Genomic DNA, 13,240 nt, shown 5'->3' on the forward strand with positions numbered 1-13,240 from the left:
TCCCACGCCCACCCCCACCCACTATGCCCTTTCCTCATTTATGTTGCGGCAGGTCAGCTCAGGTCGCTACATCAGAAGTCACACATGAGTTTCGTCGTAGAGCCGTGTAATAACGATCGCTGCGCTGATGCATTTTATATTGGGAAAAACTAACAAAGGCAGCGTGACAAGTGACAAATTTTATTAGTTATTTAAAATAGAAACTTAAACAATGCAATCCAAAAGCACGAAAAGTGATATTTTTTAAATTAATTTTTTTTTTATCAGATAACAAAATTAATTTTAATAAAATTGAAATTGATTACTTAAAAAGTAAACTAAATTTAATAGAAACTTTCCACATAGAGTGCTGTTTGATTTCACTTATCTTTAATAAAAAAAAAAAAAATTCGGATACAAAAATACACATTGCCGAATATCAGGCAAGATCGGGAAAACTATACTGATTCGTATATGGGCGGTAAGGGTAGGCGTGGTCCGATTCTTCCGAAATTCTTATTATATAATTAATGAATCCTATATAACCAAACTTTCATATTTTCAAGTCGTATCTATATTTTTACACTTTATGACAAAAAAAAAGGGTCTTCTGGATCACAGTGCTAATGGCATCATGCCTAATGGTCTTGCTTACTTGCCAATTAACATTTCCAATGGACTTGCTTTAGTAACTCGATTTATTGTACAGTTTAAAGTAAACTGAACATCTTTTAACGCATCTTGCCAAAATCGTTTACTTGTCTCTACAGCCGTCAACATTGCCTTCATAGTAGTCATAGTGCCCATTCGACTGACTAGCACCAGTTGCTATCAAATGATATTCAATTTTCTGTGCTGAGAAAACCGACGGAAATCGTTACTTGTAAAACTCCGGCCCCGATCAGCGATTATACGATTTGGTACCCCGAATAAGGATATGGCTGACTTTACTGCCCCAATGCAACCTTCTGTATCTAAATTTAAAGAGTTATAGAGATAAACAAACTTAGTGAATGCATCGATCTGCACTATAACGTATTCATTTAGGTCATTCTCTCCACTTAATTTGTGTTTTGTCTATGGCAGGTTTTTATAATTTGCATGTGATTCAATTTTCTACATACTTTCACACATACTTCGACATATTCTGAAACCAATACTGAGTGTACACTTTATCTAAAGTCTTCTCCCAGCCCAAATGCATTATAGCTTCGTGTACGTGATTAATGACACCATCTGAAAGCCCCAGGTATCAGAGGTAGGCACCTGGCTCGACCATTCCTTTTTATTTTTTTATTTAAAATACCCGCTCTTTGTTCATATGTCCTTGCAATATGATCCTGCAATTCATTATTCTGATATTTTGAAACTACATCAGCCACTTCTTGGTCTCGTTGTTGTTCTGCTAGGAGTCAATTTTTTGTTATTACCTCTAATTCTCCAAGTAATTCTTGTATTTTCGCAGCACCTGAATATTTATGGACCATATGGATTTATGTGGAATTGTATTGTTGACCATTTTCCGCAGTATTCTTGACTATTTCTGTTGCTCCGAAGGTTGTCATTTCAAAACATGAATTCAATTTGAAAATGGACTTCCGAAAGATGTTTAAATCTGGATCCGTGATGATGAGCCGATGAGTTCAATGGTTCCGGTGGTGTCTGAGTTTGAGGTTTACACTTTTCCTGGTGCGCAACATATGCCATTTGACTCATGTCTATATTTGACAATGGGAACATTTTTGTGTCCACCAATCAACACTTTCTGATGTGCGGAATATTCAATATCTGGCCCGAATGCGAATACGAGACGAGGGAACGAAGCGGATGTAAATGCTCTATGTACTTGTCGTTTTCTGTCAATTTCTCTGATATTGTTATTTATATAGTGGCGCCCAAGTCTCCGTTCCAATTGTCTGTGTTCATTTTGTACATCTTGTGATTGAGATTTTCGCAAGTGCGATATTTTTTCGTGTGTGTTTAAAAAAGAAAACCACAACAAAAAAAATAATAACGACGCCAGTGCCAACAAGCATTATTGACTATTGCATCAACAATAGCGTCAATAACTACAGTAGCGGCAACTATAGCAGCGGCAACTACAACATCAGCGACGTCAGAAGCGGAAACGACAGCAGCGTCAACAGCGACTTCAGAAGCGGCGACAGCAACTACGGCAGCAGCAGCGACATTAGCAACTACAAAAGACGGCAGCGGCAGCAGTAACAGCAACAGCAGAAGAAGATTCATCAGCTAAGTTCAGATATACTCGTATTTTATTTTTAAAACTACTTTAACTTAATTAAGTACAAGATGTTGTCGGAAAAAATTATTCAGTTGTTAGAGGCACAGTCAGCGATAGTAGCTGAGATAAGAAGGATTGAAGCTGGTCATTTGACCAGTGACGTAATCCAAAGGCTTGGAGAGCTAAAAAATGAAGTTACAGCTATTCATGCTATGGTGTAGTCGATCATGACTACTTTACGAAAAATCAATTGGAAAAACTCGTAAAAATTCAGGACATACAGAATAGGTATGATCTGTTAAAATCTACTGGAGCCTTATCAAAAAAGAAAGTAGAAATGGAAAAGTTAGAATCAGTAGGGACTGGAACTTTGAAGAGAGATACAGAGCCAAGCGATAAGCGATAGTCTTGAAAAAATTGTTGAGGAATTCTACAAATATATAGACCAGCTGAGAGCTTTTATAGAAGAAACTACTAGGAGAGTAGATCAGGCTGGCTTGCTTGGGTGCCAGCGTAAGAAAAGTATAATAGAATTCCTCTCGAATAGACTTAATCAGAAGGTTGAGTATTACTATAAGACTTATGCTACAAATCCCAGCTTTGACGAGCAGATCGTCGTGTTAGAATTCGAAATTCAGGATATGTTAGACACCTTAGATGATAGGGTGCAGACCATAACTAATGCAAACATTAACATTAGTAATCGGACAGCAAATAAAAGGGAAGACCATGATTTTCCCGGTCTACCAAAAGAAAAGTACCCACATTCTCTGGAGAAGAAAAAGATTGGGACGGATATTTACAGTTGTATTGTGACATAATCCATAACAGAGATGATATGAAAACATCTTTGAAGTTTAATTATTTAAAACTAGCGCTAAAAGGTGTAACGAACCATGGTTCTAGCCATGTCTCGTCACAAACGGCGGAGGGTCAGCGCATCCACGCTGGCCGGAGACAACAGTCAAACTGATATACACAGAGCTAACGAGCCATGGCTCTAGCCACGGTTCTCCACAAATAGTGGTGTGTCAGCACCTCCGGGAAATAAAATAGTCTTAAGCAACGCACACAATTAATTAAGAACTCTCGATCAACAACTCTACACATTCTTGTCCACACAACAATTTAAAACACCCCACCTCTTGGGACATTTCGCAATCGACGGCCTACATAAGAAATATCTTTTGCGTTATTTCACAATAAGTCAAGCCAGCATAAAATTATCGACCTACCGGCCCAAATTCAGCTATCAACTTCCGCGATGCAGAGTTAGCGAAAACTCATTTTGAAACCAAATACCCAATTCCCAACTGCACCTTCCGGGATGCAGCATCAGCAAAACCACCCTGACCCACTAAAAATTGTCAACGAAGCACCAAGCTTCGACCTAGTTGTGGTAACGCCCCACAAATATTGTCACCAATAATCATAAGTTAGCAATAAGCAATTATTTCCGGGTCTCAGGCAGTCTCAGAGCAGGCAGTCCATCAGCCCGAATACAAGACACAGGCAGTCCATCAGCCCGAACACGAGACACTGACTACGCAGTCCACCAGCGCACCATACAACTACAAGCCAGAGTAGCAACGTCAAAGAAATAAGTGAATGGAAAAATATTGAATAAAACCAAGAACCAATAAAAACAAAACTATCGCATCATCATTTCTCTCTTGACTACTGCATTTTCAAGCCAGCCCGACACCTGAAGTCACCTACAATCTACAAATTTTCTTGTAGCGGACCCTGGACAGACTGATGCATACCTCAGCCTGAAATAGGACCTCACAAGTGGCGCCCGAGCAGGGACTTTTTGGTGACTTTAAGGAGACTAACACCTTGATACGGAGCTTTGTGGAGTAAAGACCCACGCCCACTGAAAGAAAACTAGGCTAGCACAAAAACCGGCACCCTCGCAAAATCCGGTCGCAAGCAAAAGTGCTACAGTACAGAAGTACCACAAACAAAACGTAAGTCAGTGCTACTAACCGCAGAAACACACCATGAATTCAATTTGAAAATGGACTTCCGAAAGATGTTAAAATCTGGATCCGTGATGATGAGCCGATGAGTTCAATGGTTCCGGTGGTGTCTGAGTTTGAGGTTTACACTTTTCCTGGTGCGCAACATATGCCATTTGACTCATGTCTATATTTGACAATGGGAACATTTTTGTGTCCACCAATCAACACTTTCTGATGTGCGGAATATTCAATATCTGGCCCGAATGCGAATACGAGACGAGGGAACGAAGCGGATGTAAATGCTCTATGTACTTGGCGTTTTCTGTCAATTTCTCTGATATTGTTATTTATGTAGTGGCGCCCAAGTCTCCGTTCCAATTGTCTGTGTTCATTTTGTACATCTTGTGATTGAGATTTTCGCAAGTGCGATATTCCTTCACGCACATTGTTCGAACATGAACATGTCGATGTACGAGTACATTAAGAAAAGATTCTGTACACAATCTATATATTTCTAAATTTAAATGTTGTAGTACATAAAGTCGATAATTTACGACCGTTTGAAAGAAAGGGCAAAGATGTGTGGTAATAAATACGCGACAAGCAACACACAAGTGGAGATCCCACTTATCAAATGTAGAGCTAAGCATTAATGTTGTATGCAATGCGTTGCATGCACTCAAACAACCCCCACGGTAAATGTAACCGTTCCATGGGTCTAGCGATAAGAATAGAATATCAATTGTACCACATACATTGTTTGTAAACTGATATAAGGCTCTGATTTTAAGAATAAAATTTAGTTTGAATTTACAACTCAACTCGCAAATGTCTAGACTTTTCTTTAAGGTCTTAACATTTAGGTCCTTCGAGACTCTCCGTTCCTTCCCCCTTATGGTAAGAGTACGGAGTTAAACCAGCTCCTTAAAGACTGCAGCACCACTGTCTTGTACCACTGTAGCTCCAAAAGTTGCGAAATAATAAACTCGAGTTTCCCTCTTGTAGTAAGAAACCGAGTATAAAAAGTTAATGAAACAAAAGTTTCAAATAAATTCGATAAAATAGTGCTGTACAGGCAGTATTTTTGAATTCTTACAATATAATTTTTATTGTAGTCGTGTAAGTAAATACGCGACGTGGGCGTGTTCGAGGCCGAAACATCGAAAGCGAAAAATAAAATCCAGCAACATCAAAAGTACAAAGTGAAGTGGAGGTTAGCAAATTGGAAAGAAAAACCAAGCAGCCAAATAAACAAAAAAAATAAAAAATTTTTTTAAAATAAGTGACTTTGTCTGAAAAAAAAATATTTTTTCGTTTGTGTTTAAAAAAGAAAACCACAACAAAAAAAATAATAACGACGCCAGTGCCAACAAGCATTATTGACTATTGCATCAACAATAGCGTCAATAACTACAGTAGCGGCAACTATAGCAGCGGCAACTACAACATCAGCGACGTCAGAAGCGGAAACGACAGCAGCGTCAACAGCGACTTCAGAAGCGGCGACAGCAACTACGGCAGCAGCAGCGACATTAGCAACTACAAAAGACGGCAGCGGCAGCAGTAACAGCAACAGCAGAAGAAGATTCATCAGCTAAGTTCAGATATACTCGTATTTTATTTTTAAAACTACTTTAACTTAATTAAGTACAAGATGTTGTCGGAAAAAATTATTCAGTTGTTAGAGGCACAGTCAGCGATAGTAGCTGAGATAAGAAGGATTGAAGCTGGTCATTTGACCAGTGACGTAATCCAAAGGCTTGGAGAGCTAAAAAATGAAGTTACAGCTATTCATGCTATGGTGTAGTCGATCATGACTACTTTACGAAAAATCAATTGGAAAAACTCGTAAAAATTCAGGACATACAGAATAGGTATGATCTGTTAAAATCTACTGGAGCCTTATCAAAAAAGAAAGTAGAAATGGAAAAGTTAGAATCAGTAGGGACTGGAACTTTGAAGAGAGATACAGAGCCAAGAATAAGCGATAGTCTTGAAAAAATTGTTGAGGAATTCTACAAATATATAGACCAGCTGAGAGCTTTTATAGAAGAAACTACTAGGAGAGTAGATCAGGCTGGCTTGCTTGGGTGCCAGCGTAAGAAAAGTATAATAGAATTCCTCTCGAATAGACTTAATCAGAAGGTTGAGTATTACTATAAGACTTATGCTACAAATCCCAGCTTTGACGAGCAGATCGTCGTGTTAGAATTCGAAATTCAGGATATGTTAGACACCTTAGATGATAGGGTGCAGACCATAACTAATGCAAACATTAACATTAGTAATCGGACAGCAAATAAAAGGGAAGACCATGATTTTCCCGGTCTACCAAAAGAAAAGTACCCACATTCTCTGGAGAAGAAAAAGAGTGGGACGGATATTTACAGTTGTATTGTGACATAATCCATAACAGAGATGATATGAAAACATCTTTGAAGTTTAATTATTTAAAACTAGCGCTAAAAGGTGTAACGAACCATGGTTCTAGCCATGTCTCGTCACAAACGGCGGAGGGTCAGCGCATCCACGCTGGCCGGAGACAACAGTCAAACTGATATACACAGAGCTAACGAGCCATGGCTCTAGCCACGGTTCTCCACAAATAGTGGTGTGTCAGCACCTCCGGGAAATAAAATAGTCTTAAGCAACGCACACAATTAATTAAGAACTCTCGATCAACAACTCTACACATTCTTGTCCACACAACAATTTAAAACACCCCACCTCTTGGGACATTTCGCAATCGACGGCCTACATAAGAAATATCTTTTGCGTTATTTCACAATAAGTCAAGCCAGCATAAAATTATCGACCTACCGGCCCAAATTCAGCTATCAACTTCCGCGATGCAGAGTTAGCGAAAACTCATTTTGAAACCAAATACCCAATTCCCAACTGCACCTTCCGGGATGCAGCATCAGAAAAACCACCCTGACCCACTAAAAATTGTCAACGAAGCACCAAGCTTCGACCTAGTTGTGGTAACGCCCCACAAATATTGTCACCAATAATCATAAGTTAGCAATAAGCAATTATTTCCGGGTCTCAGGTGCGATCGCCAGCTGCATAAAAGGGCCAAGATCGGCCGAAAGAGCAGGCAGTCCATCAGCCCGAATACAAGACACAGGCAGTCCATCAGCCCGAACACGAGACACTGACTACGCAGTCCACCAGCGCACCATACAACTACAAGCCAGAGTAGCAACGTCAAAGAAATAAGTGAATGGAAAAATATTGAATAAAACCAAGAACCAACAAAAACAAAACTATCGCATCATCATTTCTCTCTTGACTACTGCATTTTCAAGCCAGCCCGACGCCTGAAGTCACCTACAATCTACAAATTTTCTTGTAGCGGACCCTGGACAGACTGATGCATACCTCAGCCTGAAATAGGACCTCACAAGTGGCGCCCGAGCAGGGACTTTTTGGTGACTTTAAGGAGACTAACACCTTGATAGGGAGCTTTGTGGAGTAAACACCCAAGCCCACTGAAAGAAAACTAGGCTAGCACAAAAACCGGCACCCTCGCAAAATCCGGTCGCAAGCAAAAGTGCTACAGTACAGAAGTACCACAAACAAAACGTAAGTCAGTGCTACTAACCGCAGAAACACACCATGGTAGCTCACGGTGATGGCCAACCCGATGAATTCTACCCGGAGGGACACCATACCAATCCAGGAGTCACCACCAGCTGGATCTGCAAACTCCGTCGGGACGAGCTGGAAGCCCTTGCCGAGGAATTCGGATTTGGCAGCGAAAGAACAGTCGAGGAGCGACGAAAGAGATTCGCCGCACTAGTCGCCGGGACACTCTCGCAGGACGCCTGGGTTCGACTAGCAGACCTCGAACGGCAATACGCCAAACCAGCAGGACGCTCCAAGTCACCCATGCCCACCACTCCTGGGCCATCTGACCAGCGGAAAACGGACCCAAAAGCCGGGTTACAAGTCCCCACCGCGGCCGAATACAGCACACCCTGCCCACCACGCATCGTAACGCCAGCCGATTTGCCCAGACCTCCAGTTACGGAGACCAGCCGCTCGCCCACCCAGAGGATCGTGCCAGCCATGGACGCTTCCACCACCCACATCGCGGAACAGATTCGGAAATGGGGAATCAAGAACGTGCGTTCTCATATGGGGTGGACACGAATCAGCTACCTTGGGCCTTGACAGATCTTCTCACCGATCGGGCCAGTCGCTGGTACCGCACTAGCCAACTGCAAGGCAGCTCATGGGCATATTTCCGCCAAGAATTCTTGATGTTCTTCTTGCCGCCACGGTATTTTGAACAATTGGAAGACCAAATCCGGGCCCGCAAGCAAGCGGGTGGAGAATTGTTCAAGGATTACCTCATCGAGATACGTCTACTCATGCACCACGCCAGGTACGACGCAGCCAAGGAACTGAACAGGATCTACGATAACGCCCTGCCAGCATACCAGATGTATGTGCAGCGACACCAACTACAAAGCTTAGCACAGCTCACAATTTTGGCCACCGAGTTCGAGAGCATCCAAGAGCGGACCATCCCGACCACTTTCGCACCGCCGCGAAGCACCCCAAGATACCCAAGGCCGGCCACCGAGCCATGGAACGGCAACCCGCCCCGGCCACCATTTCGGCAACCCCACTGGGAGGCGGCAGACTGGCCAAGGAGGCAGCAAACACCCTCAAACAGCCAGACAACGCCCGAGGTGGCGCACCGCATGATTACGACCCCTATCGCCAACCCACGCGCAGCCTGTCGCCGGTGTGGTGACGCAGGTCATGCGGCATACGACTGCCAGAACCCTTCGATACTATTTTGCTGGGAATGTGGCAAGCGCGGCACACGGACCTTCAAATGCTGCCGCCAGAACACGTCGGGAAACGACACGCGTCCCCAGCTGACACGGGATCAGCCGGGAACGACGCTCCCCCGAACCGCAACTGAAAACACCACTACATGTGAACAACGGACGGATAGTGGCAACGGTGACCATAGGAGCACACGTAACGGAGGCTACCATAGACACCGGGGCCTCCAAAAGCTTTATCAACACCCACCTCGCCCGACAACTAGACGATAGCACCAACTTGCAAGATGCCAACACCCGCATACGCCTGGCCGACGGATCGGTCAGAGAGATCACCCAAGTTCTACCGGAGCCCATTAAGCTGGAACAGCGAGAGCTACAAATACCGTTCCTGGTCCTACCAAACATGCTGGAGCAACTTATTGTCGGCATGGATTTCCTATGCGCCGTCGAAGCCACGATCAAATGCGAAGGCACCCAATTGCAACTAAGGCAACAGTCGGCCACGCCAACTGCACCCGAAGATCCGACCAATCACATACCAGGCCCCGCGATCAGAAGCCAGAAACTTACGCGAACCACAACGCCATCACGTTCACGACCTACCACAACGCTCACGACACCCAATAACGCAACGCAGCACTTGACACCCAAACCAATGGCAACGAAAACGAAACGCCGGCCCACAACGGAGAACACGAATCCAAGGCCAACACCAGCAAACCGCAAGCAAGCAATCGGGAGAAAGAGTCCCACGGCCACTACGGAGCAACCGCGTCCTAGGCCAACCACAGAAAACACGCCTCCCAAACAAACCACGAGGGTCTCACACACGAGACAAACACACTTGGACCCGGCGCTCGACACAGGAAGCCCAGGTCCAAAACGAGCAACAGAGCAAGCACGCAGAGAATCCACACCAGAAGAAGTGAACGCACGGACACCCTCAAAACCGACCGCCAGCAGCGAAAAAGGACAACGGCAACCACCATCCGACAGCCCAGCAACACGGGAAACAGCCACGCTAACCCCACGCTGGACGGGGCCCATAATCGAGCTGATATCCACAGAGCCCCTCAACGCGGGCCCGGAAACCAGCACGATGCCCCCACGATGCCCAGACCGCCGCCCTGTTCCCCCCACGGCCGACGCCACACCGATCCTCGCCAACAGAATGGAGCACCTTCCGCGTACTGACATGCTTCTTAGCGCCATGCAACGAGCCATGCCTAGAGCCTTGTCCGAGATCTTCGTTTCCCACACAAGTCGTTGCTGCGACACCAGAGGCGTCATCGCGACTTACCTGTTCACGTACCAGTCTGGCTGTAGTATAACACGATTACTACACCCGACTTACCAAAACATCATACCCATGGTCGAAACCACACCCATTGTCGCCCACATAAGCGACTACCAGCGGAGGATCGAACCGGCCAGCGCCTTCGATACAACCCTCTTACCCGAAGAGCCTAGCCAGCTATTTGACTCCGAAGCCGCCGACCCAACCGAACATGAGCCTGAACCAGTCCCGGAGCCGTGGCCTCCAGACTTAGCCCCGCAGATCCAAGCATTTCTAGATGAGGAGCTACCAAATTTTGATGGCCTCCACGGGACGTCGGACATCGCCAAGCACACTATTGTCATGAGGGATAATCGGCCCATATACTATCCTAAAAACCCAGCAATGATGCGAATAATTGATGAACAAGTGGACCAATTGATTTCGGAAGGCCTCATCGAGCCCTCCCGGAGCCCCCACAGCGCCCCAATTGTACTCGTCCGTAAAAAGAATGGGAAATGGCGCATGTGCGTGGACTACCGGCAACTCAACACGCATTCCATCCCCGACGCATACCCGCTGCCTAGGATCAACTATATTTTGGAAAGGCTACAAAACGCGCGGTTCATCACCACCCTCGACCTGAAAAATGGATACTGGCAGATCCCCATGGCCGACGAAAGTAGAGAAGCAACAGCTTTCACAGTACCGGGCCGAGGCCTCTACCAATGGAAGGTGATACCCTTTGGACTACACTCGGCACCGGCAACATTTCAGCGGGCACTCGACACCGTGATTGGGACCGATATGGAACCATATGCCTTCGCGTACCTTGATGACATTGTCATCGTTGGACGAGATTTCAACGAACATCTACGCAAATTGAGGCCGAAACATCGAAAGCGAAAAATAAAATCCATCAACATCAAAAGTACAAAGTGAAGTGGAGGTTAGGAAATTGGATGGGCCCCGCATGCGACAAAGTGTTGTGCCAGCAACGATGCTCATCGTTGGGCGAGATTTCAACTTCAACGCAACTTGAAAGTGGTGTTGTCCCGACTCCGGAAAGCGAACCTAAGGATAAATGCAGAAAAATGCGCGATCTTTCAAACCCAAATCAAGTATCTCGGCCATATAATCAGCAATGAGGGAATCCACACTGACCCCGACAAAATTGCCGTCGTCAAAGAACTCCGGCCGTCCACCAACCTAAAAGAGCTTCGTCAATGCATCGGGATGGCGTCCTGGTACCGAAGATTTGTACCAAACTTCGCGACGGTCGTCCAACCGATGTCTCGCCTACTCAAGAAGGACCAACCATGGGTATGGACCGAAGACCAGCAAGCTGCTTTCGACCGCCTAAAAGAACTCCTCACGACCGCGCCAGTTCTTGCTTGCCCCGATTTTACCGTGAAATTCTCGCTGCAAACAGACGCGAGTAACCTCGGCGTGGGCGCAGTCCTTACGCAGGAAATCGAGGGCAACGAGCGAGTTATCGCATACGTCAGCCGACGACTCAACGTGGCAGAGGAAAACTACTCCGCGACCGACAAAAAATGCCTGGCAGTCATCTGGTCCATCCGGAAACTCCGGTGTTACCTCGAGGGATATCGGTGCGACGTGATCACCGACCATCTCGCCCTCAAATGGCTGAACACACTGGAAAGCCCCTACGGTAGAATAGCAAGGTGGGCACTGGAACTCCAACAATACCAGTACGACGTATATTATCGGGCAGGTAAGCAGAACGTAGTTGCAGATGCACTATCCCGACAACCCCGGGGAACCCTCGCGCGAGTCGAGGAAGTAAAGGTAACCTGCCCCTGGCTCAAGCGCAGAATACAACAAGTTCAGGACGAACCCGAGAAATACCCCGATTACACTCACGAGAACGGGGAATTATATCGACACCTGGGCCGCAGCACTGAGGACAATGAGGACACACAGGTGTAACGAACCATGGTTCTAGCCATGTCTCGTCACAAACGGCGGAGGGTCAGCGCATCCACGCTGGCCGGAGACAACAGTCAAACTGATATACACAGAGCTAACGAGCCATGGCTCTAGCCACGGTTCTCCACAAATAGCGGTGTGTCAGCACCTCCGGGAAATAAAATAGTCTTAAGCAATTAATTAAGAACTCTCGATCAACAACTCTACACATTCTTGTCCACACAACAATTTAAAACACCCCACCTCTTGGGACATTTCGCAATCGACGGCCTACATAAGAAATATCTTTTGCGTTATTTCACAATAAGTCAAGCCAGCATAAAATTATCGACCTACCGGCCCAAATTCAGCTATCAACTTCCGCGATGCAGAGTTAGCGAAAACTCATTTTGAAACCAAATACCCAATTCCCAACTGCACCTTCCGGGATGCAGCATCAGCAAAACCACCCTGACCCACTAAAAATTGTCAACGAAGCACCAAGCTTCGACCTAGTTGTGGTAACGCCCCACAAATATTGTCACCAATAATCATAAGTTAGCAATAAGCAATTATTTCCGGGTCTCAGGTGCGATCGCCAGCTGCATAAAAGGGCCAGGATCGGCCGAAAGAGCAGGCAGTCCATCAGCCCGAATACAAGACACAAGCAGTCCATCAGCCCGAACACGAGACACTGACTACGCAGTCCACCAGCGCACCATACAACTACAAGCCAGAGTAGCAACGTCAAAGAAATAAGTGGATGGAAAAATATTGAATAAAACCAAGAACCAACAAAAACAAAACTATCGCATCATCATTTCTCGCTTGACTACTGCATTTTCAAGCCAGCCCGACAACTGAAGTCACCTACAATCTACAAATTTTCTTGTAGCATACCTCAGCCTGAAATAGGACCTCACAAAGGAGAAGCAAGGACAATGGTGGCATACCTATTAACAGGTCCTGCAGAAAATTATAATGCCGCTTGGGATTTATTGAACAGGCGGTACGAAAATAAAAGAAAAATATTTTC

At 45.3% G+C, this 13,240-nt stretch overlaps 1 long non-coding RNA gene across 4 annotated transcripts; it reads left to right on the plus strand.

Moving 5' to 3' along the window:
- Positions 1-357: 357 nt before the first annotated feature.
- Positions 358-1,933, plus strand: LOC111080968. 4 transcript variants are annotated; one of them, XR_005967952.1, is made up of 4 exons: positions 358-460; positions 546-1,237; positions 1,445-1,808; positions 1,869-1,933. It is a non-coding gene; the product is annotated as an uncharacterized LOC111080968 (long non-coding RNA). The 4 variants fall into 4 exon arrangements; XR_002608565.2 differs by having other exon boundaries at positions 1,445-1,914; XR_002608566.2 differs by having other exon boundaries at positions 1,162-1,237; positions 1,445-1,914.
- Positions 1,934-13,240: the final 11,307 nt, after the last annotated feature.

Source organism: Drosophila obscura, unplaced genomic scaffold (genome assembly GCF_018151105.1).
Source record: "Drosophila obscura isolate BZ-5 IFL unplaced genomic scaffold, ASM1815110v1 contig_198, whole genome shotgun sequence".
Lineage (NCBI taxonomy): Eukaryota > Metazoa > Arthropoda > Insecta > Diptera > Drosophilidae > Drosophila > Drosophila obscura.